This window comes from Xenopus tropicalis, chromosome 6, assembly GCF_000004195.4.
Source record: "Xenopus tropicalis strain Nigerian chromosome 6, UCB_Xtro_10.0, whole genome shotgun sequence".
NCBI classification, from domain to species: Eukaryota; Metazoa; Chordata; class Amphibia; order Anura; family Pipidae; genus Xenopus; species Xenopus tropicalis.
This window is the reverse complement of record NC_030682.2, coordinates 46,908,321-46,935,242: the sequence shown is the minus strand read 5'-3', so window position 1 is coordinate 46,935,242 and position 26,922 is coordinate 46,908,321. Positions and strand designations below refer to the sequence as shown.

Sequence of the window (26,922 nt, the reverse complement as noted above, 5' to 3'; positions counted from 1 at the left end):
TCCGCAATTTCGCTGAAATCGCACCTCCACGTATGCCATCCCACCGGCGATTTGTCGTGGGCGACTAATTTCCCCATGTGCCAGAGCCCTTAGACAAGCCCTCTTCACTCTGAATACTTTGAGTAGGGTGAGAGGGTAAGGATGGGTGAAGTGGAGAGGATTGGCAAGGGAGAGAGCAGCTGAAAGACTCACAGCATTGGCTGACTGAATGGGCCTACACTTGGGAGGTCCTGCAGCACCCCAGGTACAGGAGGAGTGGAAGTTGAAGCTCTAGCAGAAATTTGTCACATTCGATACTGAAGTGCCTGGATGACCTGTATTTCTAACATTGCCTCGGCTGGCCTGGGTAGAAACAGTAAACTCTGTCTTTGCCAATGCATGCGGAACTGGTGATATGTTGTATGACATTCCAGATATAGGCAAACACGGGTCTGCCAACCCCCTGCCAAAATCCTTTTGAACACCTCCCCATACCTCTTAAGCCAAACCCTCAGGTCTGCAGAGGGAATAGACTTATTGTCCACCAGGATGGTGGCTTTCACAATCCCCAGTCTGAACACTACAATGGCTTTATAGACAACCAATTTACCCTCTGCCTTCCTATAACTGGCCCAGAATGTGTCAGTGTCCTGTAACCCCACAAAAATGATGCTGTAACCTCTGAATACAGTATTGTGGACAAACATTAAAAGGTCTTCCAGCAAGGACCCTAATTCCAGAACCTTATCTATAACAGAGCTCCTCTCAGGTGGGGGCCCTCACCTATACATAGCAGCTAAACTTCATTCCTGCACCTGACAGCAGGAAATTACAAGACCCTTTAAATGCATGCCACCAGATGTTACATTGGCAAAGAACCTCTGGGCAACACCAGAGGTGGATCTTCCTCCCATCACAGAATCATCCTCACTCTCACTCAGAGCATTTACTGCCACAGTGTTTGGCACAGTTATACAAGACACCTCGGACATACAAGACACCTCGGACACTGGCACACCCACACCAGCAGCCAAACTCCTCACAGGATTCGCTCCCACAGATCTCACAGCACAGCCATTAGCCACAGGCACATAATTTCCTGGAGCCTTTGGGGCCACCTCATTAGCTGGAGTTTGTTTGCCATTAATGACTATGACCTAGGGGTAATGGACAGACCTGCTCAGGGGAAAGAGACAAAGAGAAAAGCCATCAAGGTGGTTTTCCTGGCCCTCTGCTTCAAACTCATGCTGGCTGTTAGTAGCCAAACCACCAGGCATCAGGCATGGGCTGGGCTGGTGGCTCAGTAATGTAAAGCAGACTCAAACACTTAGCAGCAGCACACAGTGTTCAAGCTCCTCCTACTTTCTGCCAGGTGGTTAATTCTGAGTTGGCATGTAGGGGTGCCACCTGGCCAATACATATCATGTTTGATGCCAAAGAATAGGAATGGTACAAGGAAGAGTACAAAAGTTACAGCTGGGCCACTGCAAGGCCATGTTAGCCAACCCGGTGCCTTAGACAACAGAAAAGAATGTCATAAAACCAGTGTTTCTTTTTCTGTGGGTGCTACTCAAATGAAGCTTGTTTCTGTGTGTGGCTCCCCATAATATGAACCATATAACGTGTTCCTGCCTCTGTGGTGTACTTGTCTTCTGAGAAACAAGCTGCCATGCCTGTCCCATGCTGCTCTGTTTACCACATAGTGACAGAAGAGCAGGGACAGCTTGGTCACATGACCCTCACCCCTGACAGGTACCTGCTAACTAGGGGCTGAGTGAGACATTACAGACAGGGCAACATCCTGAGTGTGCTGCTATGCCTGGCATGGTCTGACACTGCACATCACTGCCAATTTCATTGCCTGAAGTAGGATACTGTCTGTGTTGTTACTGAATAAGCCCTGCTGCTGCCTCAGAGCTGTGCTTTCCCTGTGCGACTGAAGAGGCGTTAATATATATATATATATACATATACAGTGAGCAGCCTGTGTCTGTACTGATGGGAAGGGAAGCAGAGGCCGCCCGTCCCCTCCTCTTGACTCTCCCCCGCCCTCCCTATCCTTGTGCGTCCTCCCCAGGCAGGTCATTTCAGGACAGCCCAGCGCCCTGGTGCACGATCAGCTGTAGATCTCCTGTCTGTGTTGCTGCCGCTGCTGCTCCAGTTCCTCTGACTGTCAGGTGAGCGATTCCCCTGCTTCTCTTATTCGGCACTAATCCTGCATCTGTAGCTGCCGGCCTGCTGCAGCCGGGCCCCACTCATTTCCTTCAGCTGTTTGGGAAATCATATGGATATATCTGCAGTTTCCTTTATTGGAGCTGTGAGGGGAGAGGAGCCTGTGCCTCCATGCGTCGCTTGTGCAATAACAATCATAATAATCTCAGTGATCTCTTTAGCGGCGCCCTGCCTGCTTGTCAGCTCCTGTACTTTCACTTTATCCCTCTGCCTCGGTAAGCAGCCTTCTGTCTTCTGCTCGCTGTCATTTCCCTAACACACACACAGCTACATGCAGATGCAGCCGGCTAAGTTCATTTCATTGCTCCCTAAACCTAGTTGTTTTTACTATGGTTTTCCAAATGTGTGCCTAATGCTCCTAAGGTCTGCTCAATTTGTAGGAACCCAAGATTGGAAAGCATTGCTTCTTATCATACATAGTTGATGTTTACCCGTTACACTGCAGTTATTATTCATATGATTATTAACAATGTCTATGCTGTTCTTAAACTACAACTCACAGTATCCCCAGGCTGTCTTATGTTGCCAGGGTATACTGGGAGTTATGATTCAGCAACAGCTGGGGGGCCTCTTATTGGACAGCCTGGCTGTATGAAATGTGATTTTCCTCAGTGTGCATGGTGACAGCTGACGTGACATATATATTTATATAAGTATGGCTTGTATTGGATGTTTGCATTAAAGCTGTACTACGTGGGATCCTATGGCATTCTCTCACTGGCACGAAAGGGTAACAGGAATGTATAACCGTTATATTTGCACTGTGCATAACGGTTATAGCATTAAAGAAATTGCTGTTTTATTCAGTAAACAAATGCTTAATTTGTGTTTATAATTACACATACAGGTAATTAAGCGTGAATCAGAATTCACACTCTCTTGTGCCATCGCACGTGCTCTCATATGCCAAAGGTCCTGCTTTCTAGGCACCGCGCACACAGTTATTGCTGCCGGCCCTGAACGGGTGAACGGCTGAGTGATGTTAGCAGCGATTATGTCTGGATTATCTGAAATAGAATTGTTTCTCCCTATGCCTTGAGCTTTTGTGCAGGAAAAGAATACAGTATGTTCTAGCAGAAGAAGCTCAAGAGATTCCTGCATTCTTGATGAAAATGTTTCAGGGAGAGACAGCTCAGATGCAAGAGTGTGCCAGCCAGTCTTTTATTTGTGTAAACTAACCTAGATCCTCCCATGTCAATCCACCTCCAACCGCCCCCCTCCCTCCCTTTCTTCGTGGGCATTTACAGACACTTGGGTGTCTGCCAGCTGTGAAGTTCATGGACTGCCAATGCTACCTTGTCCTTGTCTGAAATGTCAGGCCTTCATGCTTTCAGATTTTCCTTCTATTACTGTTCTTTATTATCTCTAATTACAGTCTTTCGCGTCATTTGTGCCCCGTGATACTGTTTTTTTTTTTTTCAATTTATAAAGTTGGCAAAAAGGTATAGCAGATGTAGGTAAATTGTAGCTGGACAACATGTGTAGGCCTTCTGGCTGCCCACCTACAGTATGTATATCCTGCTTTCCAGTCCATTAATCTAATTAGGATTAAGCAACACTGTTGCTATGCTTCTGAATAGTGTGCTGGGGAATTTCAGTTTGGTTGCTCTTTTCATGGCTTTGTCACTGCTTACAAATGCCCAGTGATTTCTTCTCAACAACAATGGAAATAGAACTTTTAACCTGTGTTGTGCCTTAAATGGGATATTAGTTTGCTTGGCTGTGCTGTATTTTCTCTCTGAAAACACTTGTAAAGTAATCCCAGTGCTGAAGCAGTTGGCTCTGAGGTTTAGAAGCCTGACTATAACACTGGATCTCAAGCTAGGGAATATCCCAGTGCCAGGTTCTTGTGATCTTGGCCAAATTAGCTAATCCTCTGAAGTCCCCGCATACTAAATGCTCACTAAGATGACTGGCTTAAATACTGTAATACCTTGAGATCCTTGAGAAGCAAGTGCTCAGTAAATGCTCTACTGATTGGTTGATATAGTTTCTTTACCTGGGGCAAACTTTGCTCCTGTTATTATATTACCTCTTTATTTAGGGCAGAGAGCTCATTAAAGTTACCACTAAAAGCTGAATTATGCAAGTAGAATAGAAAGAGCATGTATACCTAGTCATTGTATTTTGTTTTCAGCCTTTATCTACAATATATATAATACCAACATGAGGGTTCAGTCAGTCTGTGTCCCCTCAGTAGCATATAAGGTAATTTCCCTTTTGCATGCAAGCTTACTTCACACAAGTGTCACTGGCATGTGAAACTAGTAAAGCTAACAGAGTAGTTTTGGTCTGTGGAAGGAAACCCTCACACACATGGGCTGAACATTTAGGGGTTGTACTAGGTCTAGCAAGTCAAACAGGTTACTGGTAAATGCTGCCTGTTGTTTAGTTGCTATAGGACCTTTATTAAATTAAAGGACACCTATCAAAATTGCTTCACCCTATCAGAGGCGCAGGCTGTCAGAGCCCACAGTCCAGTTGGCAGAAACAATAGTTTTCTGAGAAAACTTCCCTTGCATGTTCTCTTTCTCCCCCACACTGGGAGGGGGCTTTGTGCGAGGACCGCCATGTTTACACACATGCATGTGTATAATGAGCGAGTACCACAGCTCACGCATTATGTGCATGTGTGATGTAGGATTGGGGTCATGGAACCAATCCTACATTACAAGCATGTACATAATGAGAGTGATGCTTCAATGTGCCACAATATGGCCACTGGGGTTGTCAACTCATCCCTTTCATACTGAACACTACTATTTATATACTAGTTATATATTCTTTTCAGCTATATATTACTGTAGCAGTACTTCAGAATGCTTCCCATATAGTAGCCAATCATCTTTTAAATAGTATCTTTATGACTTTGTTCTTTTTAAAATAATGATGTTGTGTCAGTATGTGGAATTCTTTGGTTGATTGAATGCTCTATGCCTCCAACCTGACAACCCTGTAATCAGCAATTTACCCCAATGTTTTATCATATATTTTTAACACGAGTAACGCTCCCCTTCAAGGGACAGTGCATAGTATAGGAGAGGTCTGCAGATACTTAAAGTTATACTGTATGTACCATGTTCCTGATCTGCTTCAAGTAAAAGTAGACACTGAACTACAGATGTAGTCATTGGCAAAATAGTAACCAACACAACAGTAGGTTGGGCCTTGTATGTAAATGTAAAGCTGGGTTGAGCAATCATTATAAGTGCTGTTTGGGAGAAATGACTAAATACGAGTTGGAAACAACAATTCATTACCTAAGGTCATACCTACTTTGACACACAGGCATGGAGGGGCTACTGTTATACAAGCAGGAAATAAAGGGCTCACTCACAGTATTTTAAAGGGATAGTAAATTACTTATTTTAGACATTGCTGGGGTTATTTGCGGGCGTAATACGTTAAGCCATTTTTGCAGCCCTATGGTGTCTGAAGTCACTGTTGGTAGAAAAGAAATACTTGAATGAAAGCAAACTCCATGACTTTCAGCACTGCTGTTCTCCATCTACTAAATGATGAATATACTTGTCATTCATTCCACAGCAGTATGTAAAGATCAACATAGGTTGGTATAAAAGAAGCCAAGGCATGACCTGACATCAGACTGACATCACTGCCTAGACATGAGCTTTTTTTCCTGTAATTTTTCATAAACAATCGTAAGATTATGGACACAGGCCCAACGTTTTTTTTTTCCTCTTTTTATGTTTTTTTTTGTTTTTTTATACTAATTCCAAGCCAAAATCTAGAGACATCAGGAAACTTGCAGACAGCAAGTAATAAAAAAAGAACTCAGAATGTGAGTCAGTGCTTTGAAATGTAGGAAAAAAAGATAAACAAAATAATACTTTATAAAGGCAGTTTCCTTGTTTGCAGAGGAATAAATAAACTCCTCCCATTTTCTGTAAACAAACAAGGGCTGACAAAAAAGACATGTAATCATGCAGGTTGTATTCATCTTTCTCATTTCTCAAAATTGTTTTGTAAATTTTTCAGTGAAGTGAAATGGGACAGATTTGCTCATCACTACTTATTTACACAGATGCTGGATGCAAAGTGCAGAGAGAGAACTTGCACCCAGGGTCTGGTTGTGCTATGCATTTCACGCCAGATAGAACATCTGGTGCAAGGTGCAGAACACAATGCTGGCAGATGCAAGGTGCAGAACACAATGCTGGTGGGTGCAAGGCAGCCCTGTTCTTACCGACTATTATAGGGTTGGTGGTAAGTGCAGGGCACAGTGTCCTGTGGCTGCTTGTGCTCCCTAACTTATATGTATGTCTAAATCATGTGCAAATTAAGGGGTACGGTGGTGTTATACGGGGTACCTACATGCCTCCCCCATCTGCTTTGCATGAATACAAATTAATGCAGGCAGCACTTTATTTATCAGAGAAACACATATCTTTGTACTACTTTTAACGTATAGAGTCCTGTGGGGGTTTTTTTTAAGCAGGGCATGGTGCAAAGTGAGAAAACATGGTGGATTGTGCCCATTTTATGCACTTTGTACCCTGCCCTGCACTTGATAAATGACCCCTGTAAATTTTAATATCAACTACCTGCCTTTCAAAAATTGCACACTTGAGTGTTGTATGGTTGAAGTGATGTGGCACCAGGCTGTTCTATGAATGTATGCTTAATCAAGATGTGCAACGTTAGACATTACTTTGCCTGCACCTGAACACTATTAAAGAGGTGGTTCACCTTTGTTGATCACTACCCATAAAACAACTAACAACATTCCCCCAAGCATAACAAGCAAGGTTTGGGTGCAAAATACATATCTAAAAAGTTAAGCACGCAGTTTTAAACATACCTAAATATCCTGAATCTCAGGACTTTTGCCAGAGGGCGGAGCATTTTTTCTTGGGTGTGGGGTTTGCCCTTACTTTATTCTTATTGGCTACCAGAAAAATAATTGTCATTGGCTATACAAATATTGTTTTGACTTGTATTCAATAAACTTTATTAAAAGATTTATTGATAGATTTGTGATGTGACTAGGCATAATGATAATTTGATCCACTGGGTTTAAGCAAGCATTATGAATTGAGGTGCTCAAACATTAATAAAGTATAGCAGATTTTAAATTGTGCCCAAACAGTTAGGGTGATAGTAATGAAGGAGTTAATTTCTCCTGCTTGCCAATCCCAGCTGCTCCTCCTCCCTCTCCAAGCCACTATCAGAGAAAGCCTTCTGAAAGAAAGCCAGGCACTGCCCCTCCCTCTCCCAGCAGCTATCCATTCTGAGGGGGAAAAGTCTGGCACCCTCTTCCTCTCCCAGCAACTACCAGTTTTCTCAATATATTTGCACACTCCCTACCCTCTCTCTCCACTGTCAAGCAGATATCCTGCAAAGGGGTGTGAAGTTATGTAAATCTGTAGATAAGATGTTGGCATTTGCAGTAGATGCTGAACCTCCTGCTGCCCATACTCTGCATTCCTTAGTGTTTTTAGCCCTCTCCTGCAAAAGGGGTCGGCGACCCCCCTCCACAGGTGCCTATACTATCTACTCTCATAGGGAGAAATGCTAAATTGTCAGGTATTTATCTTAAAAAGTGTAAAGAATATTTAATACACATGCCTTGCACATATACTTAAAATAACTTCATCTTCTAGAATAACTACAGTTATGTGAAGGTGATCAAGCCCTTTAACAATTCACTTAAAATTACATATAAATTGCACTACTGCCAGGCCCCACTTCAGTCTCCTCTGATATGTAGTTGTGTGCAAGTGCAAAATACAGGGTTCACAGATGCACTGACCTGGCATTAACATCTACCATGAGGTAGTATTACTTCCAGCGTTCTCCTAGCATGTTGTGCCTACACTTGCAACTGACTAATAATAATAAATACTAAGGGGCTGATTTACTAATCCACAAATTCGAATCCGAATGGGAAAAATTCGGATTGGAAACGAACATTTTGTGACTTTTTCGTATTTTTTGCGATTTTTTCGTCGCCGTTACGACTTTATTGTAAATTGTTGCGACTTTTTCGTAGCTGTTACGACTTGCGCGAAAAGTCGCGACTTTTTCGTAGCCGTTACGACTTTTTCGTATTGAGCGCTCGTAACCGGCGGGCAAAACTTTCAGACTTTGCATGATTTTGAAAGCCTCCCATAGGACTCAATGGCACTCTGCAGCTCCAACCTGGCCCAAGAAAAGTCACGATACTGAAGCTTGAATGAATCCGAAACTTTCGTACTCGGCGCGAAGGCTACGAAAAAGTCGCGACAATTTGCACAAGTCGTAGCGCTACGAAAAAGTCACGACATTTTGCGAAACAGTCGTAATGGCTACGAAAAAGTCACGACAATTTACGAAAAAATCGCAAAATACTGATCATTACGAAAAAAACGCATTTGGCTGCCTTCGGACCGTTCGTGGATTAGTAAATCAGACCTTAAGAATAATAAATTGCATGCTAACAGGTTATACATGCTATGATTCAGTAGTTCATGCACAAATTCAGTAAGAAAAAGTTATGTGCCATTCACCAAAGCCAGACCAAATTAATGTCTGCATGAACTGTGTGCAAATTGCTATTGCATTGGAATTCTGGAGAAACACTGCATTGTGGGTAAAAAAAACATGATTTTCTTTGGAATTTTGCAGCTTTTTTGTAGAGCTAAAGAAACAACACTTTTGTTATAATCTACCGTATATACTCGAGTATAAGCCGAGTTTTTCAGCACTAAAAACGTGCTGAAAAAGTAACCCTCGGCTTATACTCGAGCTTATACTCTGCATACCTGTAGTTTCTGGCTCTGGCTCACTGAACGCGCTCCTCGCAACCCCCCTGAGGACGGGCGTGTTTCCGTGCACGTATGTGTACAGCTGCGTGCGCAGGTATGCACACACTTTACTGCTCAGTCAGCCCTTCACCGCCGCCAGTACTCGGCTCGCAGCGCAGGTACGTACTCACAGCTCACACGCAGGTATACACTTCTCAGCTCTGTCAGCTCTTCACAGCTGTCGGTATACAGCTCGCAGCGCAGGTACGCACAAACTTTTGGTTAAGGTCCTGTTTCCTGGCCAGTATTCAGCCTCCTCCTCCTCCCTGCCCTCTGGGCTCCCACTGGGGATTTGTACATGGCTAGAGCTGCAAATGTATATGGCCCGCCTGCTCTTTCCTCTTATATGGGCAGCTGCAGGGGTCTAACTGCTGGGTTAGACTCCATTACCATGTGTCTCTACAGCTGTTGCTGAACTACAACTCCCGCAACGGAGTGAGTTCTACTACTGGAAACCCTATAGCTGATTCCTTTCCTGTGTTTGTGCTTGAAATTTCCTACCTCTTATTCCTTCTGTTGTTGATCCACAGCTCTCAGTATCTGCTATCAGTAGGTGCAGGGAGTTGTAGTTGATAGGTAACAGGAGGAACACAGGTTGGACACTCCTGATGTGGCTTATTCCTTGTCCTTGTATACAGAGTCAGAGCCAGAGTCAGCCAGAGTGCGCGCAACTGCAGGTATGCAGGGACACATGTGGACATGTGGAGGGAGGGAGGTATGCACGCAAGTGGAGTGAGGGAGGTATGAACGGACACAGGTGGAGGGAGGGAGGTATGAACGGACACAGGTGGAAGGAGGGAGGTATGCACGCAAGTGGAGGGAGGGAGGTATTTTGCCCTTGTTACTACTATTGTAGTACTGTGGTGGGACTTGTACACTGGGGTCCAAGTACTTGATAATTAGTATGGCAGCTTCCTTAGCCTTCCCAAACTTGCTTTTGTCTGCTGCTGTAGCATTTTTCTTTCCCTAAAGTTATCTATTTATTTATCTGTTATTTATTTGATTATTGAAACTTAGCAGTAGCGGCTGCATTTCCCACCCTAGGCTTATATTCGAGTCAATACGTTTTTCCAGTTTTCTTAGGTAAAATTAGGTACCTCGGCTTATATTCGGATCGGCTTATACTCGAGTATATATGGTATTTGAAGGTATTGCACCATACAACCTCTTATTTTCCTATTTTTAGATACTTGAAAATAATAGCTGGACAGTAATGACACAAAAGGGAATATATACAGGCAAGCACCAAATAAGAATTACAGTAATTTGTCATTAACTATGTACATCTCAGCAGTGACCAATAGATAAAATACATTTATGGAAATATCTGTGGCAAGCGCCGCAGAGGAATATCTGCGGTAAGCACCACAGAGGGATGTCTGCAGTAATCGCCACAGAGGAATATCTGTGGTAAGCGCCACAGAGGGAACTTTGCAGTAAGCGCCACAGAAGGAAGTTGCGGTAAGCGCCACAGAGGAAAGTCTGCAGTAAGTGCAACAGAGGGATGTCTGCGGTAAGCGCTGCAGAGGGATAACTGTGGTAAGCGCCACAGTGGGATGTCTGCAGTAAGCACTACAGAGGAATATCTGTGGTAAGCATCTCAGTGGGATGTCTGTGGTAAGCGCCACAGAGGGAAGTCTGCGGTGAGGGCTGGAGAGTAATATCTTCGGTAAGTGCCACAGAGAAATATCTGTGGTGAGCGCCTTAGTGGGATGTCTGCAGTAAATGCCACAAAGGGATGTCTGCGGTAATCGCCACAGAGGGAACTTTGCGATAAGCGCCACAAAAGGAAGTCTGCGGTAAGCGCCACAGAAGGAAGTCTGCAGTAAGCGCAACAGAAGGATGTCTGCGGTAAGCGCAACAGAAGGATGTCTGCTGTAAGCGCCACAGAGGAATATCTGTGGTAAGCATCTCAGTGGGATGTCTGTGGTAAGCGCCGCAGAGGGATGGCTGCGGTAAGCACCATAGAGGGAAGTCTGCTGTGACCACTGGAGAGGAATATCTGTGGTAAGTGCCACAGAGGGATGACTGCTGTAAGCGCCACAGAGGAATATTTGTGGTGAGCGCCTAAGTGGGATGTCTGCTGTAAATGCAGGGGTTTATTTCATGTTTAAATGATTTCTTTAGTTACTTGATGGTGTACTGGTCTACTGATTTAAACTATGAAAAGACCCCTTATCCAGAAGACTCCAGGTCATGGGCATTCATACCTGTATAAGCACTTTGTATTACAGCTTTATTAAACATCTTTACACTTTAGTGATTTTTTTGTAATAGCAACTGTGTCCCTTTGAGGAAAGCCAAAGCATGAAAACAAATATGTGTAGTAAAAAAAAGCTATTTTTGGTCAATAGGGAGCTCTGATGGGCCTAGCAAGCTTAATATTTTTACCTTTAAATATGACACTTTTTAGTATGTAAATGTGTGTACTCCTACCAATTTTGTGAGTTTGCTTTCATTACATTAGTTGTTGCATTTCATTTACAAGCTTAATTGAAAAAGTATAATAACTCTGCAAATTGTAATCATATTAATTATGACCAGTCCTTCACATAGATTTCACAAGATTATTACTGTGTAACATTTACTGACACTGAAAAGTGAAAGTGAAAACTGTGTGCTAAAGGGTTATATGGGGCTGCAACAGTGGAGCTCTCTGAGTGTTTGTGCTGTTTATGACCAATATATTTACAGTCGAATGCAGTTTCTCTTGCAGTCAACACTGTGTATTTAAAGAAATAAGAAGTTCCTTTTGTAATAGACTTGCTCCATGTAGCTAGTGATCAGGGTCAGACTGGGCCACGGGGGGACCGGGAAAAACATCCTGGTGGCCCTTAGCTGATACCCATTGGGCGCTCTCCTGAGCTGCCGGTCTCCCTTCCCCGATGCGGTGAAGGTAAGTTTAAGTTAAATGCGCTTGGGGGAGGGGGTTGGACGAGTCGTGGGGACCCCTGCTGGGGGGTGTGAAGGCGGCTGCAGGGGCTCCTCGGGGGGGTGCAGGGGCCCCATGAGCAGCAGCCCCGAGTTGCCTTGCCAAAAATCCGGGCCTGCAGGTCCCCAGCATTCTGGATAACAGGTTCCATACATGTACCATAGTAGTCACAATCACTAGATATCTATTTTATCCAAAATGATTAAAATCTACTGAAAAAAGTGAAAGAAAGAAATGAATGTAATGCTACAGACATGAGTGAGAATTTAATATGTGTCAGATTTTTAAGAAAAACACAACTCTGTATACTTACAAAAGCAGCAATCACATCAATGCATATTTTAAATGTATGTTATTTTACTGCTGTGGTATACACAGTAGGCTGAATATTAGTGCCCTCTGGCAGCAGAATTGAGAATTCCTTTCTGTGTTTAGTCTCCACTTTGGAAAACATATCAATATTCCCAATGCAAATTTATTTAAGCCTGATTTTCTCAAAGGCTTAACAATGTGCCTTTGAGCCTAACAAATGATTTATGGCATGGTACTTTTGTCTAAGTTAGAGCTGGCATGGATTTTGACAGTACCAATTGAAATTCTACTATACTTGCAATGTATGTGCTTGATTCATTTTCCTGTAGGTGCAACACAGAAAACATAAAGTCGTGAGCACTCCCTTTTTTTATGGTAAAATGGGTGTGATTGTGTAAATAAGTTTAGTTTGCTGAAAGTGCTGCTGGCAGGGAGCAGCTGCAGAAACACTGGGTAAATAGCATAAATAATAAAAGAATAAAATAAAGTGATTCAAGCAGAATGGAATTCATCCTAGTGTGTAATGGTTTATTATATGTAAGGCAAGCATTAGTGGTCACATTTACAAAAGTGGCTTAGAAATCACAATAAAAAATGTTATTGCATGTATGGATGTTTGTAATGTGATGTGCAGGTTTACCTAAAGGTCAGACAGGTTAGGGTTGAAAATTGGGCTTTGGGTTTGGTGCGGGTCAAGCTGGGGAAGTACACTCCTCCTCTGCCTCCTCTTCTTGGAACCTGTGCACAGCAGCAGACTACTGAGTAGGAAGACTCGGGTACATATTGTGCAGGTTCTACAATGGCAACATTTTGAAGGTTATAGAGGGGTGGCGGGTTAAGGGTTTGCTTGTTAAAGTTTGGTGCTGGTTGAGTTTTTCTGACCCTGCACATCACTAGTTTGTTAATCCATATTAGTTATATTCTGTACCTTTACTGCTTTCCTGGAACTCAAAATTGCTGTATACATTGTTCATGTACTGTAAATTCACTTTTAGTGAATGTCCTCAAACAAATTCATGTAAGAATAACTACTGCTACCAAATGAAAGTGCTGGACATTCACCCAAATCAATGTTGTTACATCATAGGCATGTCAAATTTAGCTTTATTTCAGTACAGTACAGTTCAGGCAGCCTTCCATGTTTGTGCATGCTGTAATTAAAGATAAACACCAGTCTAGGTTTCAGCCAACAACCTTACTCAATGAAGCATTTTATTATCTACTGAATGGCCCAGCTTCAACACATTGCAGAATTACATACACATTTATAGATATAATAAAACGGAAAAGGCATTTGAGACTTCAAATGCCTTTGCAATCATTTCCTTCTACAAATTTAATGCAAAAATGCATTTTAAAAAGTAGGTCAAATTTTAAATCTAGTTACACATTTCATAAGTCATAACATTAGCCTACCTGCTATATTTGTAAACTCCATTTAAAGCAAATAATTCTAAAAATTATTCCTTTTTTATCTGTAATAATAAAACAGTGCCTTGTACTTGATCCCAACTAAGCTGCATGAATCTATGTTGGTCAGAAACCCCCATATCTCAAGCTGTTTGTTTTTTTCTTTTTACTCCATTTCTGTAGAGCAGGGATCCCCAACCTTTTATACTCGTGAGCCACATTCAAATGGAAAAAGTTTTGGGGAGCAACACAAGCATGGAAAAAGTGCCAGGGGTTGCCAATAAGAGCTCTAATTGGCTACTTAATAGCCCATATGTGGACTGGTAGCCCACACACTGCGTTTTATGCAACCAAAAATTGCCTCCAAGCCACAAATTCAAAAATGGGCATCTACTTTAAGGCCCCTGGGAGCAACATCCAAGGGGTTGGGGAGCAACATGTTGCTCACGAGCCACTGGTTGGGGATCACTGCTGTAGAGGGTAGATTTCTTGGCTTGTAAAAATAATAGTTGACTGCAGGCTTGTATTTTTCAAGAAGGTGGCAACCCTTTATGTAGAGTAGGAATGCACCTAATCCAGGATTCAGGCAAGATTTGGGCTTTTTCAGCAGGCTTCAGATCCCAGCTGAATCCATGCACCTGGCCGAACCAAATGCTTAAAGGAAAAAGAAAGCCAAAGTCACTTGGGGGTGCCAAAATGTTAGGCACCCCCAAGTGACTTTGACCACCTACCTTTTACCCCGGGCTGGAGGAGGGGTGAGGAGGGAACAGCACAAGCCCGGGGTAGCTGCCGGCGCTTCCTTCCTTCTGTTTCGCTGCGCGCGCATGCGCAGTAGAGTGAAAAGCCGAACTTAAACATTAAAGTCGGCTTTTCACTCTACTGTGCATGCGCCCACCGCTGGCATTCCGGAAAAGGAAGCCAGAACACGGAAACGATCCGCTCCAGGTGCCCCGGGCTGGTGCTGTTTTCTCCCAACAGGGGCACCAGCCCGGGGTACGAGGTAAGCGGTTAAAGTCACTTGGGGGTGCTTAACATTTTGGCACCCCCAAGTGACTTTACCTTTCATTTCCCTTTAAAATCACGTGACTTTTTGAAACATAAACAAAGAAGTTGAAAATTCTTCACTCCATACTTACGTACTTGCAGCTCTCTTTAACCCTTCATTATCCTAATCTAAATATGCAAATGAGGGTTCAGTCCGGTATTTGGCTGAATCTCTCACAAAGGAGTAGTGGAGACCAGAGCAAAATTAACTCTATTTTCAAAATTGTGTGTAATTTATCAGCAGATTGAAGGGACTAATTTTCCTTTAATGGCATCTCCTACCTTGTTTTCCATGGCAATTACAAATCTAAAGAAATCCTTAGCACACGGCTACACTGTGCAGAAGCCCCATATTTGTTTTTCTACTTGGGACATGAAACTGAGACATGGAACATAAAAGGATATTATACAACATGATCTGTGCAAGGGAACAGTAAAATCCTTAGTTATAGCTTACTGCGCCATTGCATTTTGTCACAAGAATCTACAATCAGTTCATACCATCTCTGAAACCTTTTTTGCTGGCTGACATCTTCTTGCAACCCCACCTGCTCTGGGTAAAGGCATAGGCAGAAGAATAAGCCTAAGACCAGTGCATATATTTAGTTTATTTTCCTTCAGGGATGATATGCGGTTCACATGACATACCCACAAAACAAAATTTTAAACAACATTTTCTTCAGACATTTTTAAAATGGTAGCCAAAAGAATGAATCTTTCCCCCGATATGCCAACCTTGAAACAATGACATTAAAATTTAGAGGATACAAAAAAGTCAGAGCATGTACTGCATCAATAAGACAATGTGGTCCCCGATCCAACTAGAAATTCAAATCTGTCAACGCCTGGCTGATTTTCTAATTTGCATGTTCAAATTAGGCCATAGAAGGGATGAAGATAAACGTGCATGGTGAAACATTTTCAACTTCCCTGTTTAAATGTCGAATGTGATTTTAAGGATTCAGTTCAGCCAGGCATGTGGATTTGGCCAAATCTGAATCCTGCTGAAAAGGAAGAATCTTGGCCGAACCCTGCACCTAATCCTGGATTCAATAAAAGGCACAGGTACAGCTGAGTGTCACTCACCTGATAGCAGACTGGCAGGATTGGGAAAAGCTAAAGACAAAAACAGAAAAAGTATAAATAAAATGTCCTGTGATGACAAAATCTGGAAACTCCTGTTTAAAAGACAAGTTCACAAATGTGGAGGTTTGTGAATATGGAAGGAAATTTGACAAGTCTATCTCTGCTTTTATTTTGTCTCAATATCACTATTTTTGTAAATAGACAAATGTATCCTGCAGCTCCACAATCCTCTCAATGAAAAGTTAGCCAGTGGACAGAGAAATCTTGCAGATACAACTATACAGCACTTAAAGGAAAACTATACCCCCAAACAATGTAAATCTCTATAAAAAATATTGAATAAACACTGCCATAAAACCCTGCTTCATCTAAATAAACCATTTTCATAAAAATATACTTTTTTAGTAGTATGTGCTATTGGGTACTCCTAAATAGAAAATTGCCATTTTAAAAATTTAGGGCCGCCTCCTGGGAGCACAGTGCACACAAACATTTCAGGTCACATCAGCCAGTTGATGGACAGAGTTCTGCCTTTTGCTTCCACACTTTTTCCTGTTACAGTTAGAGCTGCATTTGTTCTGGTCATGTAATCTCTGAGGGAGCCCACAGCCCATCACTAAATGGTGGATCAAGGGAAAAGATGTAAAAGGGCAATATTTACTGATATATGTATTCCAGTTTGGCAAGATTTTTTAAAGGAGAAGGAAAGTAATTTTGGCATTTTACTGCTAATAGATTTACCCCATTAGTGCCACCTAGAACACTATATTTATTCTGCATAAAGCATTATCATACCGGAGTAGAGAGCCCTAGAAGCTTTCTCTGTTTGTTTAAGACAGCAGCTGCCATTTTTAGTAGCTTCCTGCTTGCAGTCTATCCGTATAGCTCAGATCACACGTTCCTAAGGGTGGGGGGAGTGAGTTTTATGAATTCTTATCGGAGGTGGAAGCAGGAGAGAGGAGAGAGCAGACTCTGGCCCCCAGAATGAAGGATTTTTCTGAGAGAGGAAGTCAGATACCCTAAGAACATGTTTACAAAAAAGGAGACAAGAAATGCTGTGATTCTTTTCAAGAGGACTGCGGCCTTTCTGTGAGTGCTTATGGCTGTATTTACATAGATTCTGAAAAAGTTTTCCTTTTATAGGTCACTTAACCTAATGCAAATTATCTGTTGGTTAAGTATTCATTCTGGGGGTATAGTTTTCCTTTAAGGGAAGTGATGTCATGGCCAACTAAGATGGCAGCCATGATCTATTCAGAATCCAGGCAACTTTAAGTGTTTATTAGTTGTTTGCAGTAATGTCTTGTAAAATATAATTACATATTAGGAGAACAGAGTCAAGCAGGTTCATGCCATACCTTTCCTCCCCCATTAATTAAATAACCATAATACTAGACTGTTGTTGAAATAAAGTAATTTGTTACCTTGTTACCTATTGCCTTGTAATATATACTCCACTTATTGAACAGGGACATCATTGCTTCATTACATCTGGTTTAGTTTGTTTATCAGAATTGTATCTTATCTACTATGTACCCTGGGCTATAAAAAGTAATAATAAATGGCTACTCTGTATTTAAGAACTGTTGTAATTACCTGTGTATTTTATATGGCTCTATCAAGGTTTCTGTTATTGCTATTAAAAATTTTATTATGTGTTATTTTATATGTTTCCTGATTTATTCAGCCAAGGGTTTATCATTCACATTGGTATATTCTGGTGTTTCTATCTATAGCTTCTTTTTTGGCGTAAACTTGCGTAACCCTTTCCAACCCTTGCGCAACCCTTTCTATTTTTACAGCAGGATTACACTGTAATAGACCTCTGACACTTACCAGCTGTCAACCAGGCACAGGGTCTACCTGGTGAAAAAGAATATCATAGGCTGACCTGCTGTCTAACATAATGCCTTTCAAATAAAAGAATTAAGATTGAGAGAAAAGTGCAGTGTGCTTAGTGCACTTTCAGGTGCAAGTCACCACAATGCAGCATTTTTCTCTGTATGTCCATTATCCCTGCAGCCTTGAGGGGCTATGCACCTGACTCAGTTGCTGATAATTGGTTAAAACAAGGACAGCTGAGTGCATCACTGTGATGCAATTGCGCTGAAAATCTTTCCCATGCTCAGCATTTCCAGCGCTCAGCATCAAAATGGCAGCTGCAGGCCCGGGCTGGCAGTCTGTGGATTTTGGCAAATGCCAGAGGGGCTAAGGTAAGATGCCATAGAGAGTTACTGTTGACAGGGCTGTTTGGACCTCTGTGTATTTGAAATGCCAGGGCTTATTTTGAATCCCAGTCCAGCCCTGGACAGCTGTGCCTGATACTTTAGGTGCAAGGTAACTGTGTCCAATTACGCAGGCTACTGTTGGAACCCTAGATCTACCACCACTTTTGAGGGTGGTTTTAGCTAGAAGGTTTCCCTTCATCAATAGGTGCATCGCTTGCAATGCACAAGACAGGTGGGACCAAAGTAGCACCACCAAGCATGACACTGTGGAACTTTAAGGATTGTTTTTTGACACAATTACCTTTGCATTTTTTGCACATTGACTGCAGCACACCTTGCACAACTCAGTGACTCTCGCTGGGTTATGTAAAATGAAGTTCAGTTCTTTAAACAAAGTCCCTTTCCTTCTAATCAATCGACAGGTAGAGTACTACAGTACAAGTATGGGATTTCCTAGCTGGGAACCCATTATCCTGTCTATTTTAAGCAAACAATTGTTATTTTTTTTATCACTCTGTAGTAATATAACAGTACCTGGTTAGGGTTGTCACCTGGTATATAACTAGCCTGGCCAGTAAAATGATGCTTGCTCTCAATGTTCTCAATTAAAAAAGAAGAAATATAGGAAGGCCTGTATTTTTTCAAGAAAAGTTGAAATTGTTTTACATGAGTTTCAGCTAGGCAAAGGAAAGCAGAGAGAGACAAGCAGCATGGGAGCACTGGGAAAGAAGAAAACATTTTTGACATCTTGCTTGTGTCAGTGTAGGTGAGGTAATGTTTTCAATCTATCCATGTATGCAGTGATCTTTCTGGCATGTCTGGGGTTAATAGAGAGCTCATTGGTCATTTCTGTAGTGATCTTACTGGTATGTCTGTGTTTTATGGTCATGGAATTTAGGGGTGTGTCTAAAAGGTGGGTGTGGTCAAATTTTTGATGCTACACACAGTTAATTATGTCTCTCTTTGTGTTATTTTTAGATGTAAAGAGGCAAACTTAGCATAAAAAGTGACATATTCCTACTAGTGCACCTCTGCTTAAGAAGATAACACAATAAATGCCCATTAGGAGTACATGAGATGAACACAGGGTGTGCAAATGTTTTCATTTCTTGCAGCTTAATTGTCTCTGCCATGTGCTACCCAACACGTATTGACTTATACTGTTCATGCACTAATAGAGTGAAATGAGCAGGGCTCTTACTTGGCCTGGGTGTTAAGCAGTACACTCATGCTGGTGCATTTCATATGGAGCAGCAAACACTGAGAAGGAACAAACTACTGAAAAGTAATTACAGCACACTTTCTTCTGCAGCAGGAGCTGATTTGACTAAAACTCCTAATAGAAATAGACTCCAAAAAGAACTTAACAGTGTGATGCGTTGGACTCCAGTTACATCCTCATATTACCATGTAGGTATTTTTTTGACCTATACAGAGAAATTTTGAAATTCATGGTGTAATATAACTTGCACTAGGCTTGGCAAGGATAAATTAGCACATATATCAGATGTACCACACATGTAGTACCATATCACTGTCTTTACATTTATGAATGCTGGCAGACGCTAGGTAGGAATTTCAGAAGCATCAGCACATAATAAACTGCTTTGCAACTCTGGGACCTTGTCAGTGCATTTCCCAAAGGGAAAATATACCCTGGTTATCAGTAGGGTTTATCATAACTATCTGATTTTTCTATATTCTTGGCACGGTTTTAAACAACTATAATTTTTTTTTCAATTATCTGTGAAGATTTGTTAATTTTGTAAGATTGCCAAGCAAACAGTTCTTCCACCGATATGCCCACAAAAAGGTAGATGATATCGGGCAAAATGAATTACAACGGCAGGTGTAGGCGCCATCAGATCAGGGACCTCATCAACGAATCAAGGCAGTCCATACACATGAAGATAAGCCGCCGAAATGGTCCGAAGGACCAGAATCTGCAGCTGAAATCTGCCTGTGTATGGCCACCTTTAGACAATATATTATTAGCCAAAGTAGTTTGCAGTCTGTTGCCTTGCTACTCACACTCCAACTTACCTCAAATGCCCTGGGTTGAGTTTACCTTCACACAATCATGCAGAGAACATAAACGTTCCAGGTAGAAAGTGCCTTGTTTGGCTTTGAACATAAGACCCCATGGCAACAAAGCAGCAGTGCTAACCACAGGGTAACCATTCAGCTGTGTTTCCCTGATATATTCATGAGAAGAAATGATTTAAGCTGGATGAAGTCAAACCCCTATATATAATAAAATTTACAATTTTTGCCCAGCTGAAGCAACCCAAAGCAAATAAAACTTTTACATCTAAACAGATGACCAGAAGTTCTGCCTACTTTTGCTGTAGATAATTAGACCAGTAGCAGACTTAAAATTACGTTTCCCTAGAGAATATGAAGGGGGTGAAGGTTGGGATATCTGATCTGTACCCCTCCAATTGCTGCTTAAAGGAGAACTAAACCAAAGGTTCAGCATCTCTACAGAAGTAATTATCCAGGCTTTCAAAGTTGTCACAGGAGCTGCCCATCTTGGATTTTATTAGAAGTGACAGTGACAGTGATCTGCTCAATGTGCTCTGAGCAGCTGCTCAGAAGCTAAGCTTAGGGGTCATTGCAAATCATCAATCAAAAAAATAAGATTTCTGATTTGTACCCAACGAGTGAGAAAAATAAATGTCCTGAGGTGTGAAAAAAAAAATGAGACAATGTTGTATCCGGAAATGTTTTATTGACAATGTAATGTACCATCAAAAATGAAATGTTATGCCTGTATTATAACATACCTTTTTTCTATCACTACTAAAAAAAATAAAATCCTGATGCTAATTGCACTGCTTTCTGAACTGCCATGTACTTGTAATATGAATTATTTGCTAATCAGCCAAATATTGTGACATTTATATTTTAAATATACAGTATATTGTTGTGGTTGCCTTGGGCTGGTATAGAACCCCATAACATAATGTACAACATTTCTGCCCTAATTCTTTAGTTACGCTTTAGTTCTCCTTAGTACTCACAGTCCTTGTTGCTTAAATTGATCCAGACATGGTCCAGAATTTTACAGGAACATACTACACTATTTTTACTAATGACACCGCTTTAACCATGGCTGCTATAGCACTGACATTGGCATGAGCCAGTGATAAGTCTCAGTATGGCGGAGCTCTGATAAATACTCCCAGGTCAACTTTTCCACCTCAAGCCTAATATCACTGCTACAGCAGCAATAATTGAAAAGGTGCCTGAGGCTAATACGGACACAGGCCGAAAAAAGCTGCTGATGGTCTGAGTTGGCAGCTTTTAAATGAGCCTGCCAACAGATATCTGTTTGGTCATATCATGGAAAGGTTGACATATCAGTGAAAGATCCACTCTTTTGGCTTCCTCACCAAACAAGCGGATCTTCATTTGTATCTTAATGATTGCCAAAATCTTGTACAAAGGAATGTATGTAAGAATAAACATTTCCCAAGAAATATAGTCTTACAGATGAGATTACAGAGAAATCAGACTTGATTTAAAATGTAAAAATGTATTTTGTTAAAATATTATGTTAATTATGTTGGTTTTTTCATGGAACAGTGTTTGTGAGGAATATTAAGCACAGCCAACAGACATCATTTGATAGGACTCCCTATTAGTTAGAACAACAAAAAGGGAGCCCTTACTGAATGTTATAGTTGGCAATATGGAGAACAAGCGCTGCAAACAAGAAAGCTTTAAGTGATTGCCAAACTTTCCTCATGAACATAGCCGCAACTTGTACGTAATCACAGGGATATGATATAAAACACATCTGCCAGAGCAGGAATAAATGTGGTCTTGCTCTCCACATCCACTCAGACTTCTTTACGTTTCATTCATCCCTTATTTATTATGCTTTCAGATATCTCAGCTGCAGACGTTTTCATCCCTGCTCACTTTGCCTTATCCTGCAATGAATGGGGCCCTTGATTTGATAGCTTTTTCTATCCCTGTTTGCATTGGTGTCAGTTACTTATTGCTCCCAATACTCTAATATGTTACATTTGTAGTAGAGAGCTTTTCCATACATCGAAACCCATAAAATAAAGAGAAAGTAAAGAACTTCAACAACCAATTCAAAGAATCTTTTCACTATCATTTACCTTGCACTTTTTAAAGTCACGTTTATCTATGTATATTTTACACAACCCATAACTTATTTAGTAGTCATAAGGAAAATTGCACATTTTTTACTGCCGTGGTACTCTAATACTGTGGCAGACATTGGCACTGCAACTAGACTGGTATAATATGGAGATCATGGCTATGTCATGAGCGTTTCCAAGAAATCGTGATTTCTACCTACATTACCAGTACCAGCCAAAGGGAGAACTGTTCCTATTAAAAAAATTGGAAGCAGCTGATAGCGTCCTGCATGGAACCAGTTTTTGAATGCTGGACCCCAACTCAGATCTGCAACCTGCATTTTTACCCACTTGGACCCCTTACCCGACCTGAACTGCAGCTGCCTTATCCACAACCCTCTGACCACCATTAAACAGGAAGTGCTATTGTTGAAAACTGGAAGTGGCATCATCAGAAATGGGCAGGAGCAAAAAAAATATTTAAAAAATGTTACATAGAAAGGTGCCCCTATTTGAAAACCTAAGCAAAAAATGCAGAGCAGCACAGCGGAGATCACAAGTGTCATATTATGTTAATTCTGTGTGGGGAGGGAGAAGTGAGGGGTGACAGATGGAAGGCAGCTGAGGGGGGCTTTTTAACCAAGGGGTGTTTAGTTCTCATTTAAATATAGATAATATAAATAATATAATACAAGAAATATTGATAAGATGCAAAAACCAACCCTCATCAAAAATCCTACCCACAAGTTACCTGCTTTTTTTTGCAGGAAACCTGCAGGACTCTAGCAGCTGATGGTGGGAAAGAGGGTCAGCAGAAGAAGAATCTCAAGCTAAAGGTAAGCAACATGTACAATGGCCCTTATCTCAATCAGACCTAGAATCTTTGTCACTGTCTGCACAGGCATTGTCTTTTCTGTATATTTCTCAGTCCAAGGACACCGGGAAGTTAAAATATCGCTATATTCTATAATATAAATTGATAACAAACAGGAATCCAGTGAACATGACTTTAAAAAAAAAAATGAAAATATATTATTTTCATCAACGAATCAAGGCAGTCCATACACATGAAGATAAGCCGCCGAAATGGTCCGAATAATAATATATTATTATTTTTTTTGTTTAATTTAACTCTAAAACCCTTCAATACATTTAACCCTGTTTTCATGTCAAAGGCCTAACCACAAACATTTAGCTTCAGCTCACTTCCCCACCAAAAGCTCTGGTCGGATTATGAAATCCTTTTTCTGTGGTTTCTTTGGTCTGATCATTTCTTCCTATTTTCCTTCCATGCATTTAACACTTCATATTTCTCTTGTCAAAAAAACACCACTCCCCTATTAACACACTTACAAGCAGCATTTGAAGTGGTATGACAGACACTTGTATAGAATCTTACAAATATTAGATGAGATCATAAACTTGTAAACCTATTTAAAAGGGTTCCATAGAAACATATATATAATTAAAATTTTAAATTGACCCTAGTTTGCTAGTTTCAGCCAGATTGCCGCTATTTTGTTCTATGTATGGCTCCAAAATGAACCAGTTTTCACTCACATTTAAGAAAAAAGGCGCACAGAAGCCATAAGCCCTAACACTAAATGAAAAATCTTCCATAAAACTCATTTGCTAGCACAAATTTTACTAACACAGATTTTAAATTGCATCCCATACAATTGCTAAATTACAAGCAGGGATTAGTTTATGTAAATTAGCACCTTTGATGGTCTTTTCTGAGCTTTAACAGTTCTATTACTCTTGCCTTTAATCTCACTAGTCTAATAAAATTATAATTAACAAACCCAAGCACAAAACTGTGGCAGAAAACACATAGAAACAGTCAAATGACCATCAGGAAATCAATTTCTATACACACTCACTATAACTCCCCACCCAAAACTACTTATAGGGGTGGTTCACATTTAAGCTAACTTTTAATATGTTATAGAATGTCCTATTCCTAGCAACATTGCAACTGGTCTTCTTTAGTTATTTTTTAGGGATATTAAATTATGTGCCTTCCTCTACTGCATTTTTCCAGCTTTCAAATGGTGGTTAGTGGTTAGACCCTGGCAGCCAAAAAACTATTATTCTGTGAGCTTGCAATTTTTAATTGTTGCAATTCATTCCTTATCTTTCTCTTCAGTCACTCTTCTAGTCATATTCCTGTCTCTCATTCAAGTACTACCGGGTTGCCAAGGTAAATAGTACTCTAGCAACCAGATGGCTGCTGAAAATCTAAATTGGAGATTTGCAAAACAAAAAGCTAAATAAATGAAAAACCATGAAAAATAAAAAATGAAAACCAACTGCAGTATTTTTGAAGCTAGCATTAAATTAAGTAGATAATTCCAGTGCCATATATCTCCCAGTCTACTTTAATCCTTGCTAAGAAGGTTTATTAATTGCCTCTTTAAAGGGAAACGAAAGTCAAAGTCACTTGGGGGTGCCAAAATGTTAGGCACCCCCAAGTGACTTTAACCGCTTACCTCGTACCCCGGGCTGGTGCCCCTGTTAGGAGAAAACAGCACCAGCCCGGGGCACCTGGAGCGCAGCGCTTCCGTCTTCCTGGCTTCCTTTTCCTGAGTGCCAGCGGTGGGCGCATGCGCAGTAGAGTGAAAAGCCGACTTTAACATTTAAGTTCGGCTTTTCACTCTACTGCGCATGCGCGCGCAGCGAATCAGGAAAAGGAAGCGCCGGCAGCTACCCCGGGCTGGTGCTGTTCCTTCCTCACAGGGGCACCAGCCCGGGGTAAAAGGTAGGCGGTCAAAGTCACTTGGGGGTGCCTAACATTTTGGCACCCCCAAGTGACTTTGACTTTATTTTTCCTTTAAGCACTGACACTAATTAAAGTGCAAAGGATGGGGAAGCAGGTTGTACGTTTACTACTGTAGTGATGTAATATTATTGTCTGATTCTACTTTAATGAGTTTCCTCTAGACCAGAAAAACTACTGTGGCAATACTATTTTGCTTCATTTACCATGTTGTAACTTCAACATTTTGCATAAATTGCAGAAATTGTTATTGGTTTTGCATAAACATGGGGTAAAGGTAACCTAGTCCAGCAACAAATAGCAACCAATACAATGCTTACATTTAATATTCTGTACTTGATAAGAAAAAAGAAAAGAACTGATACTTTTCTATGTGTTACTAGGCTAGACTAACCTCTTGTATCCTATATGATACCAATATCTATGTCTTTCACATTTTATGAAGAATCTGCAATTCTCTGGTGAACTGCAATGTTTCTTCACGGGGAATGAAGAATCACATGCAAAGTTTTTCCTTTACCAGCAACAAATTAGTAACCTTTTAGTTTAGAGTTTGGTTTAGAGTAAGTTTTATGAACATAAAAGGGGTAATGGTTTAATAGATGCTTGCTCCACTTACACTAATACTTACAATAACTTACACATAGCAAACAATAAGCAATTAGCATTGCCTGGTGTGAGTTACACAGTATCGGTAAGAAATGATTAACGCTGGATTTCTAATTACAGTTCCCAGAGGCCCTCCCCTCCTCAGGGATCATGCGCATGCGCATCAATTTAGTTCACATATGGAGCACCGGGACAGGACGTGCTGAATGTTTCTGCGTGTCCTGTTCCCAGTGCTCCATATGTGAACAAAGTGTAGGTGTGGCTGGGAGGCATGCTGCCCCTAAATTTCTGCCGCCCTAGGCCTGGGCCTGTGTGGCCTAACCACAAATCCAGGCCTGAAAATTATGAATTGATGCTCTGAATTAAGAAGTTCAAAAAGCCTGGTTGGCTGAGATACTTAATGAGTAACAGATACAGCCCATAATATTGTGTGAAGTAGCACAGAACATGGCTAACATGAATAGCATAGAATGCTAAGGGCTCAACTCCACAGGAGATCATGTAGGATGGTGTTGAACATACAAAATGCATCCTACAAGATGAAGTTGCAAGGGCTAAAATACAATTGAACTGATCTATGGAAAAATCTGATGTGTAAACTACATGAAAGGTTTGGCATCCAACATGCCTGTTGGGAGAGAACGTAACATCCAAAGAAATAAAAACTGGTGTGTGATCGACTTTTTTTTCTTATTGAAATTCATTGACACACCATCCAACTTTATTTGATCCAACTGTACATTATCATGTACTGCTGCATGCTGTTTCATGAAGGATCACAAAATCTGATGAAAATTTCCCATGTAATTTAGCCCTCAAGGAAACCTTTTCAATATTGATCTAATTATAACCCCATATCCAAGTTGGAATATAAAATATACTGTAAATAAAAACAGAATGCAATGATTTGCAAATCATTCCATTCTTTTTTAATGTACAAAGAAAAAAATTATTGCAATTTGCCCATAATGTTTTTTAAAACAAAAAAATTCTGCATAATTTCTAGGAAAAAAAACTTACATCATCAACTTGATTTTCCAGGTAAAAAAATAATCAATTTTCCTTTGTGTCCTAAGCTTTAATATTGCTTTATTTAATTTAAAATACTGCATGGTACACCTTTTGCTGACAAGCAACTAACAAGTTTTAATATTGGAAGACATTATGCATTCTGGCAACAGAAACCATGCTGTTCAGTCACTGGTTTGGATTCACTGATTTTAGATGGACATATTGGATTTATACTGACAAAAAAAATTTGTCTTAAAAGTCTGCATTAGATTGTTTTGTCTGGAATCTAAGGGATTAAATATATACATATAATCCAGATCAGACAAGTCAATCTTTTTATTGTTTAAAACCCATTCCAGGCCACTTTTATTTAGTAAGA

At 40.9% G+C, this 26,922-nt stretch overlaps 1 protein-coding gene across 4 annotated transcripts in view; it reads left to right on the top strand.

Moving 5' to 3' along the window:
• The first annotated feature begins 2,055 nt into the window (after positions 1-2,055).
• thrb (thyroid hormone receptor, beta) overlaps positions 2,056-26,922 on the top strand; it is a 245,918-nt gene continuing 221,051 nt past the window's right edge. For 3 of the 4 annotated variants that reach the window (XM_031903431.1, XM_018094691.2, XM_031903426.1), the window contains exons 1-2: positions 2,056-2,156; positions 22,912-22,980. The gene's annotated coding sequence lies outside the window, so the exon portion shown is untranslated. 4 annotated transcript variants of the gene reach the window in all.